Genomic DNA, 17,034 nt, shown 5'->3' with positions numbered 1-17,034 from the left:
GGCATAGAATGAGACAGACCTGGATTTAATTTGATGATTTGCAGAGCTACACTACTGGCTGGATGGCCTTAGTGATACTTGGCTAATGTCTCTAAGTCGTAGTTTCCTGGTCTGCCAAAAAGGAGATAAAATAGGACTTACCTGCTGGGTTGCAGAGTTTAAATGAGATAAGGTGCACATTGCTTAGCATGGTCACTGCACGTGAAAGGCATTCAAATAAATGTTCCCCTAATATTTTGAGAGGTAAAAGTGCTAGCCACATTAGTGTTCATGAGACAATCACGATACTCATTTCCAGATAGAAGTCACGCAGAACAAGAGGGAAGGTACTTTCCCGTGTGCGGTACTTGGGGAGACTCACACGAGGTTACAAGAGTGGCACTACAGAGACAAGAGGAAATGGTCTCTGTTTATCTTTCCACCAGCTCCTCCCACCCCACCCTCTCCTCTTCTTCCTTTTCCAACTCTCACTGTGACTCATGGTGACTGCAGAGATACATCAGGACCTCCTATCAGAGTGCAAAGTAGTTTAATTTGTTTGAAGTCCTACTTTTTTTTTTTTTTTTTTTATCACAGGGGCTTCTCTCCTCTTTTCCTAGACAGAACAGCCATGAATAGGAACAATATATTTATGTGAATAAGAAGGAATGGTGATTAAGCATGTAAAGTATCAGATTGTAGTCTGGAGTCATAAATCATCAGGGTTGCAGATCATCTGGGACAACACCCTTGTATTAATGAAAAGGGCTTGAAAAACTGTAAAAGCTTTAGGCTCAAGTTAGAGAGCCCTGATTCTCTGTGTCTACATAGTTCATTCATCCATTCATGCACACTGCTTTAGGGGCATGTTACATACTGCCAGGTACAAGGTCCTCTCAGTAAGCAGAGAAAGGGAAAAGGAAAATAGGAATCCAGAAGGATTGCCAGGTTCTTTGTGCAGTTTCATGGATGGTGATACCATTTACTGTGACAGTGACTAGAAGAATGGAAAGTTCTCAGAGAGGAAGATGGCATATTTTGAACATGTTTTTTATGTGCATGGGACTTCCAGGGACAATCTCCAGAAGGCCTTTAGGAACATGTGTGCCAAGCCCATCAGAGAGAGGCCTGGAAATGCCCAATGGGAAGTGGTCAACATAGAGGCAGTCACTGAGCTGGGCTGAGATGGTCCAGAGAGAGTGGGCAGAGTGAGGAGAGCATGGGAGGGATGAGCACTGAACCTGACAGATACCAGCTTCTAAGGGTGAAATAGAGGTTCTGAGGAGAAGGTAGAAAAGTGAAAAGAAAATTAGGGGGAAAAATGTCATCAAACAGTACAAATGAAAAGGTTCTCTAGGGTAAGGAAGTGATCAAGAGTGGAAAATGCGAGCGATGTCCAGCACATGAACACCGGCATGTAACCATTGAATTGAACAATGAGGAAGTCAAGTCATTGATGACTCATGTGAACCCAGTTTCGGTGGGGTCATGAGAGCAGAAACCAGGTCACAAGGGGTTAAAAGCAAATGGAGTCAAGGAAGAGATGCCACAGGGAGAGTAGGTATAGCCCACTGTTTCAGAAGAGTTGGTTGGGCAGAGAAGGGGAAATTACAGTCGGGGAGATTCGGTGAGTTTTTTGTCAGTGTCTTTCTACTGTGAGAAACTGAAACATGCTGATTGGGTAAAGAGAAGCAGGAGAGGCGAACAGGGAGGAATAGGATGGGGTCTCAGTACAGCCTCCACAGGGGTGAATGGGACCAGAGGGTATTCTGCCCCCCTGTTCTTCTTTCATTGTTTTTCTTCTACCATGTGAGAGGAAGAGGTGCACTTAAAAGGTTTAGGGAAGGGCTTGAGGATCTCTTTAAAGCAAGCTTTGTCTGTGTCATGGATCTAGCCATGGCATCAATCTGACTGTCAAATACATTTAATTAACCCCATTTGTATGCAGAGCTGTGCTCAATGCCACATAAATAATATAACATAGATTCTGTTACTACCAGGTCTGTCAGGGCTCTGGGGAGCGAGTGATTGAAACCAACTCTAACCACTCAAACCAAAAATGGGAATCCATCACTTTGCTAAACTGGGTAGACTGGCTTTAGGGATGGTTAGATTTCAGGTGCTTAAAAGGTATTGTTAGGAATAACAAGGATTATGAGATATGAATTTAGTCTACCTAAGGCATTCATCTGCCTGGTGGGGGTGGGGAGGTGAAGATTCTTTCCAAAAGGTATGGAAAGAGAAAGAAAAGGTAATAGTCAGCTTCACACATTGAAAAGTAGAGTTTGTAGCAAGACAATAGCTGTGTAAATCAAGCTCTTACCTTGAGAAAAATACCCTCTGCATTCCCTTCCCTTCTCCTTTAGCACATCAAGGACTAGGTTTGATAGGCTAAAACTGGGGTTTTACGTATGAGAGGTCTAGACAGGAATAGAAAAGGGGATGGTGAAGTGGGGGAACAGAAGCACCAGAACAAGCCAAGAAAGAGCCCTAGGAGGAGCAATAGTGTTGGAAGAGTAAGGACTAACCCCACAGGCATGAGAGGACCTTCCCTCCTGCTACCTCCTCCCCATGAGAATTATGAGAGGGTGTCCCTGTGGAGCCTCGCACTGACCAGACAGAGGGAGGCCCACCACGGACTTCCCAAGCTGTGTAGACCCTTCTCAGATGGAGCAGCAAGTCTGTGGCCACCTTGCCAGAAGTGACCACTATGAGAAGGTGACTCAGTGATGTGGGCTGTCGAGTAGACCTCTAGGGTCAGGATGGTTAGAAAGTCATGGCCAGAAGTCAGAAGCAACTGAACAAAGCAGAGAAGAGGCTAAGCCAGCCTGGGAACACCGTTGGGAGCACTGTCTCAGACTAGAGGATGGGCCACCAACTCACCATCCACAGACTTCCGCCTCAGAGGCTGGCAGCACACCCAGGACAGGCAAAAAGTTGACACTGCCCTGAGCTGGGCAGACATCAGGCAGCTATGCCCGAGGACCGTACAAGGCCAAGAGTTCCCTTCATCTCAATATTATGAGGGCACAGAAGCCACATACCACCCTACCTCTACCCTACAGACCTTACAGGGGCGATCAAAACATTTTAAAATCCTTACAGGCTCAGGTACTGACCAGCCTGAATGGAGGTGTTCTACTGTGCCCAGATTGTGAAGAGACTGGGGGAAAGCCCCAGAAAAGGGGCACTGAAGGTTTCTCAGGGAACTCAGGGCAGCACCTGTTTACCAACTGCCCCAGGCATATCTCAATATTTCATCAATCAAGTTAACCATGATGATGTGTACAAGTGAACATGAGTCAAACACCATCATCTTTATTGGTGAAACAGGAGAAGGGCAAGGCCATCTGAGAAACTGCTCATGTTTTCAAAGGGGATATTGAAATCATTGGATTGGACCAAAATTTAAATTGGTTTCTTCCCCTACTAACTAGTGCCTCCAGATTGATTATGGGCAAACAAGAACAATTACATTTTATTGATACAGTGTGTGTTGAATTTACCATCCATCTGCTATCCTTTATGCTGGCTTCACATTTTAGGAGAGCAGCTTCAAGCATTAGCAATCCCAAAGGGCAAAGCACATCTTTCTCAATAGTGCCAGCAACAGTCCCAAGTCACGTTCTCATTGGCCCAGCTTTACTAACGTATCTCTGATCCAATCCCTGGTTGGCCAAGTCTAGATCACATGGCTGTTTCTCAGCTCATAGACTGAGAGCGGGGAGAGCCATGACTCCCTTACAGAAATCAGGATGCTATTAGCAGAAAACGAGGTACTTATTTCTGGACAGGCAGGCACTTTGAGGCACAATACTGTTGCCTGCTGAGGTTTAACTTTCTAAAGCTCAGGGAGGCGTGGAATATCTCCACAGCATCAAATGAATTGTCCCTTGAGCATTTATCCAGAAATTGACATGTGTAGATAACGAACATTGAAAATCAATAAGCCAAAGCGGAATCTGTCTCCTCTTATTTATGATACTGATTAAATTAATTTTTGATGATTCATTTAGGCGAATATAATCAACTAAATGTTCACTACAGTTTAAAGCGTAGTGCATTTCATAAATCCATTTAGAAAATGGTCTCTCCTCCTGTGAATTTGAAGACAACTCTTTCTTTTCCCCTGTGTATTATTTTCTCTTTTTAAAGCAAACCAGCCTCTCCTAAATCTAAAAGAAACTAGATAACTAGTTATTGCCTGTAAAAAAAAAAAAAAATGGTTTTTTGTAATAAATAAAAAAGTTTAATTATCAAGGAGAGAGAGTAAAGCCAGAATCAGGTTTTCTTCACAGACTTTTATTTTCAATATCATAGAACACTCTACTCCATATATTTTTTTAAGTCAGCCCTAAGTAAAAGGAGATATTTAAGTTCTCAGGAAAGGAAAAATAATCATCAATTTTACTCTAAAATTTATGCTTTGTCTTTTTGGAAACAGCATTATCCCATAAGGAATATCTTAAATTTACAATTTATAAAATTTACATCTCTGAGTTGAAAAACTCTTTGCAAACAAAAAAAATCATTAATGACAATAAGTGGAAATAAACTCATCATGCCCTCACATTTGAGTCACATATTTAATTCAGAAGGGGCTGGCTTTCTCTGCATGTGGAATCCAGGCATTCATTTTATTCATCAAATATTTATCACACCCTTCATAGCTTTCCTGCTCTATGCTGGGCACTGGGGATGCAAAGATGAGTCAGGGAAGGAAGGAGGCCATTGGATAACATGAAGCTTCACAGAGGTGTGCAGCTGTGCCGAGGGCTCGTAGGAAGGAACAGTCAATTTTTCAGCAGGGTGGATAGCTCAGAGGCTAGCTGGAATAATAGGCTGCCGAAGGCTTTGCATTTCTCACAGTGACTGGAGCTGTGCCAAAGAAGTGTTTGTAGACCTGTTATTGCCCTGGCTAAGATTGGGGACATTTGGAAATCCTCCTTGGCAGCCGTGACACAGCTGTGCTCTGTGTCAGCTAAGAAACAAGAACTCCTGGTCTTCTCAACACATCAGTATGGGTGTTCTGGCCCTGCCTGCCTAGGCCAGGGGCATCCCAGGCATCCATTCAACATATTCAACATTCAGTTGTTGTTGAGCAGTCACCATGGGCTAGTCCGTTAAGGGAAGCAGCAGACTACAGTGTCAGGGAGCTAACTTCTGGAGGAGGGGAGGGGGACAAACAGTAGATCAAAATGGTGATGAGTAGTACAAAAGAAAACAAAGCAAGAATGGGAGGGCAGGGAATGTGCAGGGGGTGGTAGACAGTATTAAACAGGTCTTTAAAAGATCCAGCCTAAATTCAGTTTCCCTGGTTACCAGGACACCCAAGAACTGTGGCCGTTGGTGCATTAGGAGCCCACCAAAGGAAGTGGCAGGGTACTGCACTCCAGAGTTCCCAAGGAGTGGCCAACTCAGGCTGACAAAGGCTGGTGTGCATCCCCAGTCCCTCCCTGGAGAGTTTTCTCATCTGGTGAGTGGAGCTGGTACAGCCAGAGCCTGGGAGCTCTTGCCTAAGGAGGAAATGGAATCTTTATTCTGAAGGTGAGTACCCTCATAGCATCTAGGGGAAAAGGGCATCCTGCTCCCCCTAAGAGAGCTTTGGCAAAGCGAAGATAAAAGGTCAAGGCCTGAACCAAGAGTGCCAGCACCCAGTCTGGGTGAAGGCCCCCACTGGAAAGGGAAGTATCAGTCAGGAAGAGGCCACATGCCCGGTCACTGGAGTGAGCTGGAAGGGACACCTGGGTTAGGGTGGGAACAAGGGGGCAGAGACCCCTCCTTGCTGGGTACCAAGCTAGGGGGCAGAAGGAAGAACTCAGGGTCAGGACATTTAGGCTGGAGCACAGAGTGCAGGGTGGCCAGGTATAGCGGCTTTGAGAACAAGGCATGGGCTCTGTGTTTATCTCAGGTCTACTGACACGGGCTAAGGTGGCTCTCAGCCATAGCCAGGGCTTGCTTGTTCTGTCATTTGTGTAAGCACCACAGTGCTTTTAACCATGAACCACATAACACTGAAATAAATTATAGTTCTACTGGGAAGGCAGCTGGAGAGGGAAGAAAGGTGAAATGGCAAAGAATCTCCACTAGTTTGTGCCTAAAGCATAACTGCAATGGAAGCCAAGTAAAAAGAGATGTAGGCCCTTAAGGAGGATAAAAGTATGTACAATAAAATGACCAGCACAGCATGCTCTCCTGAATGGACGCCAGGATCAGAACAACATGTCAGGTTGCTACTTTGATCGTAGGATTTGGATCAGAAAGAACATGGGGTTTGGGTTTCACTCTGGGCTTGGCCCTGGTCTCTGGCACCTGTTGGCTATATGACGTTGGGTAAGTTACTGGGCCCTCTGAACCTTTGTTTTTTCATCTGTGTAGTGGGAGGGTGCAAGCTGGGATCCAGTCGTGCCTGGCAAGCCAGTGGGAAACCCCACAGGGATCAAGGAATCTGCTTTTCTTGCAGAGCTGTGAGGAGCCACGTATAGTGAGCTCACCTAGTGGCAAAGTGTCCGTGTCGGAGAAAGGAGTAGTTTTGAGAAAACTGTGATAACAATGGCTTGGCCTGACCCATGCTGGAATCCATGTCTGATCCCTGAACAGAGCAGTCACTGAAAGCTAACAGGATTATTTACTAAATATTCTACTAAGGGACAGGGCCACTGCAATGAGACCCCCATAAATGAGTGGAATAGGAGAGAAAGGCATCATCTCCACAGGCAGCTTTGCCCAAGTGAGACAGCAGAGCAGAGAGAGGGACAGTGCCTGGCACCTGGGCATTGCCTTGTTGGTGAGTACATGCAAGACACCTCACCCAGGGACTCCCCAGAACTACAGGGAGCTCTAGGTGGCTGATGGTGGTAACACACTAATGTGGATTATTAGTCTTGTTGTGGCTTCATTTGCCCCCCATCAGGTGAGAGAATCTTGGTTGAAAATAAAGATGTTCAGGCATGAGAGGTCCATGGCAAGTTCAAGCATGCGAAGTCAGATTCCCCTCAGAAACCACCAAGGGAACCCAATGGACCCCTTTGAGGACTGTTCAGGACATGCCCTGATTTGGGGATTGAAACAGCATTCCCGTGACAAAGATTTTTAATCAAAAAGTAACCTAACACATGCCTTTGAGCACATACAATGTGCCAGTGAGGTATACACACTAAGAGGGATTTGAATTTCTTTTCCTCAGCACTTGACTGTTTACAAAATACCCTGATATGCATTTGATTCACATTCATCTGCACAACAACCTAACAATGTAGGATCCTCATCTACAGATATGAAGATTTGTTTCAGAGAAGTTAAGTAATTTATCCATAAAAATCTAACCAACTGGACTCACTTTGGTGGGAAGCTGTGACCAAACAAATGAAAGAATGAGGCAAAACCTCAGCAAATACTAAAACCTGAAGTTCTGACTGGAAGAGCTAGAGAGAAAGACAGGTCTTAGTGGCTGGACCTCCGAAGAGGCCAGCTGGGGCTGGAGCTGGATCTTTCCGGAGGCGAGGCGGAAGGAGGGGGACAGGATGTAGAAGGGGAGGCTGCATGCATTGGCAGGGGGCACGCTCCCCCTCCTGTCCCTGGAGCTGCCCCAGCTTGTCACATTTCAGGGAATTTTTATGACCTTTCAAAAAGAAACTGCTCCTCATTCCCCCCAAGTCTGTGAAGGTAACAATGAGGCTCTGCTCCCACTGCGGTGTCTGGACCATCCAGATCACTTCTCATGACTTCAGCGACTGCCAGTCTTAGGGGCTGTCTCCCCATCATTTCTGATTCTTCTTGGAGAATAATATATGGCGTTCTAAAAGTATGCAACTCCACACACTGAAATGTGCCAAGATTAGAGCATTAGTTAGCCGGAAATTATGTGCATTTCAAATTGCAGAAGAAAACGGAACAGGCAGGAAAAAGAATGAGCATTTATGGGCCAGACTCTGTGCTGGTTGGTACCTTTCACATTCATGATCCCTTCCACAGTGTGGAAGATGATATCAATTCTACTTTGGCAGTTGCAGAAACAGATGTTCAGAGAGGTAAAGGAACTTGGCCAAAGTCATACAGCTACTAAGTGGCAAACCTCGGATTTGAATCCAGGTCTGACTTCAGAGGACTGGATTTTCCAATATGCCATAATTGATCACTCATGAGATTCAGGTGGCACTGAGAGTGACTGTACAATTTTTTATCCTATTTTTTTTTATTAATTCAAGTTTACAAACCATGTCATTTCCCAATTACCAGCTTCGGAAAGTTCTTAAGTCATCCAAGTCTTCGGGATGCAAAGATAGTGACCTATCAAAACCGGGGACCACCTTGCGCTGTGCAGAGGAGGAGGAGGAGGAGACCAGCCAGTGATCCTGCCTCATTTTCTCAAACCATTTAATACAAACGCCAAAGTTTGACGTCTTCTGACCGCTTTACTTTCCTTGGCAGCTTCAGCTCTGACGAGAGAGTAAGAAATGTGTCTCCCCCTCGATGGGAACAACGTGTGCAGGGAAGGACCTACGGTGCTGTGGGCACTCCGACAGGTCCTTAGATGAAAGCACTTCCTGCCTGTTCTGTTCAATCCCAGTCCAGGTGAGTCACCGCATTTTCAGTCAGGCAAGTATTTTAAGGCAGAGAAGTCTAAGCCGGAAGCAGAGAAAAGCGAGGGATGGATTATCACCTGTTGCTTCGATGACGATGTGTTGTCATGGCACCACGGGAATCATTTCTAGTTAGGGTCCCACTCAGCGCTGCTTTGCTTGGGAGACTGGCAGCCACCCTGACCAAGGCGTGAGACACGGGCACGTGCACGTGTGTGCACCCAGAGCAGACCCCCCACTCTAGAGGGCTCACGTTGGTTCTTTGGGGCGTGGTTAAAAGGCTGTGCTCACGTGGATGGCAAAACTGCTCCCTCTAGATCAGTTCTCAGGGAGGCAGCATGCCCCCTACCCACCTCCTGTGACATTGCCCTGAGTTTTGGAGCAGAGCCCGGGACTGCCTGACTCACCTCAGCCCCTGCTCTCTGGTTCAGCATTTGGCTCGGCACGATGCCACCACTGGGAGCCTCTGGTGCTGGCACCTACATTGCAACGCTCTGCGTTATCTATACTGAAGGGGACCAGGAAGCTACCTGTGAGCAGAAATGCAGGCTCTGCCCTAGCCCTCTTGGGTGAACCATCGGGGTGCACTGGGATCCCCACTCAGACTTCCCACTGGGCTGCTTCCCTGTCTCCTGCTCCTTTCCCCTGCCCTGACCTGGGGGACTCCAGTGGAGTGGGGCGGGGTGGGGGTGGTGAGCAACCTTACTGTAGAGCTTCTCCGGAATCCCCTTAAACTTTCACATGAATGTAAAAAACAAGCAAGTTCATGGCACACCTGGGTGGTTCAGTCAGTTGAGTGTTTGACTACTGATTTCAGCTCAGGTCATGATCCCAGGCTTATGAGATTGAGCCCTGTGTCAGGTTCTGTGCTGAGAATAGAGCCTGCTTGGGATTCTCTCTCTCTCTCTCTCTCTCTCTCTCTCTTTCTCTCTCTTCCTGTCTCTCTCTTCTTCTGCCCCTATTCCCCAGCTCATGTGTTCTCTCTCTCCGAAAAAAAATTTTAAAAAGAAATTTTGACAAGAGGTGTACTCTGGCAGAATGCCATGTAAATACGAACACAGAGATGAGGGTGCTCTTCCCAGAGGCCTCAGAGTACCCAGGACTGCCCGCAGCATGCCAGGAGCTAGAGCATGGAACACTTTCTCTCGCTGAGCCTTCAGAAGGAAGCTACCCTGGCAATACCTTGATCTGAAACTTCTAGCCCCCAGAATGGGAGACAGATTTCTGTTGGAGCCTCCCAGTTTGTGGTACACTGTCACAGCCGCCCTAGCAAACTAATATACATTCTTTGCACAGGTCCCAGAGTTCAAGTGGGAGACTAATAAATGGTAGCTAACCAACTTACTACCTTTGTCATGGAGGCTGCGGGAAATAAAGTCAGTGCATTGTATGATTTCTAAGGCTGCTTGAAGTTTCCGGTCTAATTTTCTTTCTTTCTTTCTCTTTCTTTCTTTCTTTCTTTCCTTCCTTCCTTCCTTCCTTCCTCCCTCCCTCCCTCCCTCCCTCTCTCTCGTTCGTTCGTTCATTCGTTCATTCGTTCGTTTATTTTTGAGAGGGAGGAGGGTCAGAGAGAGGGAGACACAGAATCTGAAGCAGGCTCTAGGCTCTGAGCTGTTAGCACAGAGGCCGATGCAGGACTCAAACTCACAAACCATGAGATCATCGTGACCTGAGCCTAAGTTAGACGCTTAACCTATTGAGTCACCTACGCGCCCCTAATTTTCTGTTTCTAACGTGAGGATAGCCCAGATCGACTTGTCATGTACACCAATCATCTGACTCTTACAGCGTTTCTTTGCCAGTTAAAAGATGGGTAATGTAGAGGTGGTCTTAAAAAGCAAAACAAAACAAAGCAAAGAATGTCTTTTCCTCGGATATGGGTTATATTCATGTACATTAAAAATGAAACCATGTGGGCCTTAATTTCCGTTTTGATGTTCCTTCTTGTATCCTGAACTCAGTCAGACATGGGTTTTCTGAATCCCTTTCACTTGTGTCTTCAGATCTGCCAAGTCTAACCCACAATATGTGTTTGGGCTACAAATTCTGCAGAGGGAAGCAGAAATCTCAGTTAGAGTTGTTTTCTGTAAGTTAAGAGTGTATTGTTGGAACCCTGTGTTGGCCTGGAAATTTGGGTTCTTCATATGGAAATTTGTTTCCTCACTACCATTTTACTAAGCAGATAAAAACTGCCTTAAGAAAGTCTAAAAGGCTGATGAATGCTTTTTCTGTTCATAGAACAAGGCATGGTTGGCCCAGTATAGAGAAGGTGGAAAAAAATGCTAAAATGTTTTCCTCTGGCTTTAGTGATAGGATCCCCCATTGTCAAGCTGATTTCGATCTTTAGGCATCTTTGTGGGGGGTGCTGGGGGCTCAGTCAGCTAAGCCTCTGACTTCAGCTCAGGTCATGATCTTGCAGTTAGTGAGTTCGAGCCCCATGTTGGGCTCTGTGCTGACACCTCAGAGCCTGAAGTCTGCTTCAAATTCTGTGTCTTCCCTCTCTCTCTCTCTCTGTCTGTCTGTCTCTCTCTCTCTTTCTCTGAAAAGTAAATAAACATTAAAAAAATTTTTTAAAGATTTTATGTCGGGGCATCTGGGTGGCTCAGTAGGTTCAGTATCCAACTCTTGATTTCATCTCAGGTCATGATCCCAGGGTAATGGGATCAAGCCCTGCATCAGGCTCCATGCTGAGCACAGTGCCTGCCTTGAGACTCTCTCTCTCTCTCTCTCTCCCTTGGCTCGTCCCCTGCTTGTGCACATACCCTCTCTCTTTCTATAAAAAAAAAAAGATTCTACATGTCAGTTTCAGAAAATTATTCACTGTAGGTGGAGTGTGGCTCCCAATGCCCCATCTATGGAAACAGGACCGTAATGACTGTAAGCGTTCAAAGAATGAGCTTCAGCTTTCCTTCCAACACCTGACATCCATTTGCAAGTGTTCTCCGACTCCCTGTCAGCCCTCAGCCTGTGTCCAGCAAGCCGCTTCCAATGGCCTTCCTCACCAAGCCAGGTGCCCTCTCTCATCTCCCTGCAGCGCCCCCCTGTCCCAGAGCCAGAGTGGTGTTGGCATTTGTGTAAGGTTTTTCATCTTGGCCCCTTGGTTATCCTTCCACCGATTTTAAGAGAAGGATGTCTTTTCCTAGCACAGGTGCAGCCCTGGTGGAATTCTGTTGGGAGACAAAACTTGTGGCAGGGTGGGTGGTGTCACTTTGGGGATTTCATGGTTGGTGATTCTATCCAAGGTCATCATGAGAGATTTAAATCAGCCAGAGTTAACTGCCTAATAGATGGAACTGCTCAGGAGTAGAGACCACATCTTGTTCATTTTTGAATCCTCAGTGCCTTAGCACATCACTTGGCACATTGTAGGTGCTCAATCAATTATTTGTTGGAGGTGTTTGGGTGGTTCAGTTGGTTAAGTGTCTGACTTCCGCTCAGGTCATAATCTCACAGTTGGTGAGTTCAAGCCCCACATCAGGCTCTGAACCGGAGCCTGCTTCAGATTCTGTGTCTCCCTGTGTCTCTGTCCCTTCCCTGCTCACTCTTTCTCTATCAAAAATAAATAAATATTTTTTAAAGTATTTGTTGAATGAATGGATCTTTAGTTTCTTTCTTTTTTTTTTAATTTTTTCATGTTTTATTTATTCTTTTTTTTTATGTCTTTTATTTATTTTTAGAGACAGAGAGAGACAGCGTGAGCAAGGGAGGGTCAGAGAGAGAGGGAGACACAGAATCTGAAGCAGGCTCCAGGCTCTGAGCTAGCTGTCAGCACAGAGCCCGACGCGGGGCTCGAACCCACGAACTGGTGAGATCATGACCTGAGTCGAAGCCGGCCGCTTAACCGACTGAGCCACCCAGGCGCCCCTGTTTTATTTATTCTTAGAGAGACAGAGCATGAGTTGGGGAGGGGCAGAGTGAGAGAGGGACACAGAATCCGAAGCAGGCTCCAGGCTCTGGGCTGTCAGCACAGAGCCTGGCCTGGGGCTTGAACTCACGAGAGGTGAGATCATAGCCTGAGCTGAAGTTGGACACTTAACTGACTGAGCCACCCAGGCGCCCCAGTTTCTTTCTTTATCAGAGAGGTGTCTGACATGTATTAAGTCCAAGGATCATGGCCACAAAGAAGGTTGGAGAATGTTTCTGCTTCATGATAACTCTCATGTGTCCTGTCCAACAAAAAGGTGCTAAGGCCAAGAGGCAGAGGCAAGAGGTCCAGGTCTGGCTTTGCCATCATCCAAGAGGCCCTAAGGTCTTCAGCACCCTGTGCCTGAGGGTCCTCCACTGAAACACGGAGGTTGTGGTATCTGCTCTCACCACCTCACCGGATCATTATGAGAACATGGCAAGAGAATGGATATGAAAGTTCTCTGAAAATTTCAAAGGCCGTACCAAGGATATTATTTTTATTATCATTTCTATTATTATAGGTATTTGCAAAGTTTTGCTGCTCATAATTACTTTTGATTCCTTCAGTTTCCTTTCTACATGCTCATGCTCAAGGATCAAAGTCAGGATTACCTCCCACCCCAGATAAAGAAATACTCATCTTGGTAGTCCAGGCACTGCCAAGGGCCAGCCTCCTCAGAGTTCAGTCATCTCATTGGTCAGCAAAAATTTCTGCATCACAAGTGGTGAGTGGTAAATTAAGTCACAGAAGACTAGCTGGCATATAGTTGCCCCTGACACAATTCCTGTGCCAGAAGTCACTGGAAACAAATCATAGGGCCTTCTCCCCGAAGCTTTAGGCTCCTTAACATTATCCCTAACCCATCCAGAGAGCCATTGTTCCCATTCTGTCTAGAATAGGCCAGTGGGAGGTGACTGGTGAGAAGCAGGCAGGCCCAAGCCTCTGAACTTCCAGGCCAGAGCTCCCCCTATTCACCCTGTCTCTTGATGGGTGGAGGCCCTGGTAGGTGGTGCTGTGCCTCCTCATGTTTCCTGTTGCTAAGGTAACTGAGTGACTATAAAACAGCCCACGTGGTCTTGCTGCCTCTACCTACATGGCCCTCTCAGCCAGAGAGCCACGGTCAGACTGATCGATTTGGGCTGAGCATGTATTTTGGGGTCAGGAACCCCCTGAGGAGAAACACCTGAGCTGACTGGCAGTCAATATTCTCTGAACATTCTTCCTAGGCAGACAAGGTGCTGAAGCCAGGGAGCGGTGTGGAATAGACAGTGAGGAATTGAAATGACTGGAGTGTGCCTGTTGTCGGTATATGACAAGGTTGAAATTGTCCACGCCCAGGGTTCTAGCTGCCAGTTCTTTGTTACAGAATGAGAGGGAGGATGGCCACTAACCCTCACCTCTGAAATTTGTACCTCTAGCTTTCCTGCTTTCCCCCAAGAGGGGCCCTTCCAAGCTTGTAGACAAGGGTCTTTCTTAAAGAGCAACACGATAAAGTGGGATAAGGGCAAGCCTTCTGAGAACCAGGGAGCTCTCAGCACAGAGCCACGGGACTGGGAGACAGTCACAGGAGAGGAGGTGCAAGGCAGACTACCCGACAGACGTCCCTCCAACTTCAATGTTCAATCAATGATGACCTTCTCCAAAAGCCCCTTCAAATCCACCTGGATGGAAAATAACACTGTCATCCTCTCTATTCTCCCGACATTTCCATCGGCACCTCCCTGTGTATTTAGCACCTGTTTACCATGTACTCACCCTTTAAATGACTTTTATTACACACATACTAATATATGTTCATTGAAGGAAAAATCAGAAGTGCAGTTACCCACAATGAAGAAAATAAAAATCGCTCTTAAATCCGCCACCTGGAGATAATCACCGCTGTTTGGAGTGGTAGTGCTATTAAAGCTCACAGCTGGTGTTCTGCCTGTGTTCACCTATTCAAGAGCCAAGTGCACACCTTACACCTTTCCTGTGCTTCCCATTGGACAGTCGGTGAATAAACAAATAGCTGAGTGGACAGAAAAGGAGGGCGAAACGGTTCTCCTACTCAAAATTGCCCCATCAAAAGAACCAAAAGGGAAGAGAGGCCACCTGCAGCCCCCTCCCCTCCCTTCCAGTCCCATCAGAGCAGAATCAATGCCAGGAGATGAGCGGTGCACAGAGAACGGGCTGGACCTGGACAATGATCACTAGTGGAAAGATAGAGATCCCTGCCGTGTGACCTGGAATTGTCAGCCATGGCTTAAGGGGAAAGAGGATTCAGGGAAATAGCCAAGTCAAGGTCGCCACATGTGTGCAGTATTTGAGGCTCAGCAAGGAATCTGGCAAATTCAAAGCCTCTCACAGATGACTTCCAAGAAATCTGCTTTTAGCCATGCCATTGACACGGGAGCGCATCCCCATGACGGGCCCCTCACTGGGCTGAAGATTATCATTGATTTATCTGGAGCAGAAACAGCAGGATTCCACCGCACCTCTTGGAAGGCAGCCGGGGCAAAAGCAGGGAATTAACAAATCTTTATTATTAATTCCAATACCACAACACCCCATGGGTCCTGCAGCAAATCCTGCAGCAAATCACGGGCTCTCTTAACAAGAGTTTCTCTGTGTTTAAGTGGAGCTGGGGGGTTTTTTTGTCGGTTTTTGTTTTGTTTTGTTTTTTATGGGGCACGTCCTCATTCTTAACTAGAAAGACAACCTCAAAATATTTATTAATCGTGCACAAGTCCAGAACATGCCAGGTGCTGCAGGAGATGCAAAATAAATAGAAAATTCCTGTATTTCATTCATTAAAGCATCAAACCTTTATTGAGGTCGTTTTAGGTGCCAAACACTGTGCAAGACACTGGGTTTTATAACACATTACAGTTATTATCCTGTTTTAAAAGGGAAGACATAGGCCTCAGGGAGGTTATACAACTTACCCAAATTGCCACAGCCACACAGCCTGGAAGGGACTTGGGACTAGGATAAAGGGAAAGAATCTGACACTTTATTATTTTTATTATTATTTAAGTGCCATTTAAGTAGCCTTAGAAATGTTAAGCCAACATTTCTGTGAGCTTCCCTTTCACTAACCCAGAACCAGCCATAGTTCATGTGAGGGGGAATAGAAAAGAAGGTTGGGCTCATTTATGCCCCCTACTAGTGAGCCTCTGGAGGAGGCTGATCTACGCAAAACCCAATGCCAATCATTCCTTGCTCTGTACTTGCTCTCGGTGGTCTGTTGGCGCCTGCCCTCCCGATGGTGCCTGGGGGTGGTCCTATACAGGGGTGATCACAAGCCCACAACCCACATGAGCAGGAGGAGAGGAAGTTTTGGTCCCCAGAAGCATTTTGCTTCTGACCTCAGGGTTTTTTTTTTTTTTCTCAACCCCAAAGCAGCACTTGGGTGCTCAGGGAAAGGAACCTGAAGTTGGGAGTCCTGCTCACAAGATTTCAAACCCCAGCCCAACCTCTTACAAGTTGTGTGAGCTTGGGTAAGCCTCCCGGAGGCTTCATCTTCTCCCCGCCAAGCAGAGGCAGTACCTGCCCTGCAGAGAGGTTCAACTAGGTAACAGAAGTATGGTGTTGCTCAGTCAGTAGTAATCATTTACTATTGTCCCTAATAGTAAATTCCACTATATTCCACCCCAAAAAAACAGAGTTGTGATTTTTTTTAAACCATGAACTAACATGTCTTCATTAAAGATTGAAAAGATTGAGAGGAAGACTAGGAGAAACCTTGCCCACCCTCTTCGGGAGTGAGGGACTTGGTAGTGCACCTGGGTGGGTCAGTTGGTTAAGTGTCCAATCTTGATTTTGGCTCAGTTCACAATCTCACAGTTCATGATGTTGAGCCTCACTTTGGGCTCTACACAAAGCATGGAGTATGTTTGGGATTCTCTCTCTCCCTCTCTCTCTCTGCCCACCTCCCCCCAACTCATACTCTCTCTCTTCCTTACGCTCTCAAAAATGAAAGCACTTAAAAATGCAATAAAACCATGGCAGTGAGCAACTTCCAATGGCTCAAGCATCCAAGATACCAGAGGTGAGACGGTTCTCTCAGTTGTCTGCAGCTTTGGAGATAAAGGCTGTGAGTGGGGGCAGATGAAGGCCGGGAGGAGACCCCCAGCTGAGATGCCTTAAGGTTGTATCACAGGTCCTTTTCATAGGCTTTGTTTCTACCCCTTGTTCCTTTCTCCCTTTTCCCTAGAGTTTGCTGGTTTGCTCACGCAGGTATTTTCCTTCCTGAGAGCCATCAAGGATCGAGAGCATCCTCAGGTTATCTGTCCCAGGCCTGGCTGGCTCCTCACCAGGCTCTGATCTCACCTCGGCGTCAGTCTTATCAGGTGTGGACAGAAATGTCTCCCCGCTCTGGGAGCTCTGAGCCCAGGACCCCCTCCACACCCAGGCAGCGGAGGGCCAGGCACCGTGGAGACGGAACACTGCAGTCACCTGCCAAATCAGGAGCAGCCACAGAGGTCTTCAAGCACAGCCAGAAGCAGGAAGGAAAGGGAAGGGTTACTAAGTATCGACAAGGAACAGAGCAGACACTGAGCTCTGCCAAACAGGAGAGAAGGG

The 17,034-nt window shown here is 46.6% G+C and overlaps 1 long non-coding RNA gene across 1 annotated transcript; it reads left to right on the top strand.

Annotated features, from left to right (window-relative positions):
- Window positions 1-5,351: 5,351 nt before the first annotated feature.
- Window positions 5,352-16,734, top strand: LOC115292900. The gene is made up of 3 exons (XR_003909214.1): window positions 5,352-5,526; window positions 8,410-8,553; window positions 16,667-16,734. It is a non-coding gene; the product is annotated as an uncharacterized LOC115292900 (long non-coding RNA).
- Window positions 16,735-17,034: the final 300 nt, after the last annotated feature.

The sequence above is a fragment of the Suricata suricatta genome, chromosome 5 (assembly GCF_006229205.1).
Source record: "Suricata suricatta isolate VVHF042 chromosome 5, meerkat_22Aug2017_6uvM2_HiC, whole genome shotgun sequence".
NCBI lineage: Eukaryota > Metazoa > Chordata > Mammalia > Carnivora > Herpestidae > Suricata > Suricata suricatta.
The sequence above is the reverse complement of the archived record's forward strand: the minus strand, read 5'-3'. Positions and strand labels throughout refer to the sequence as shown.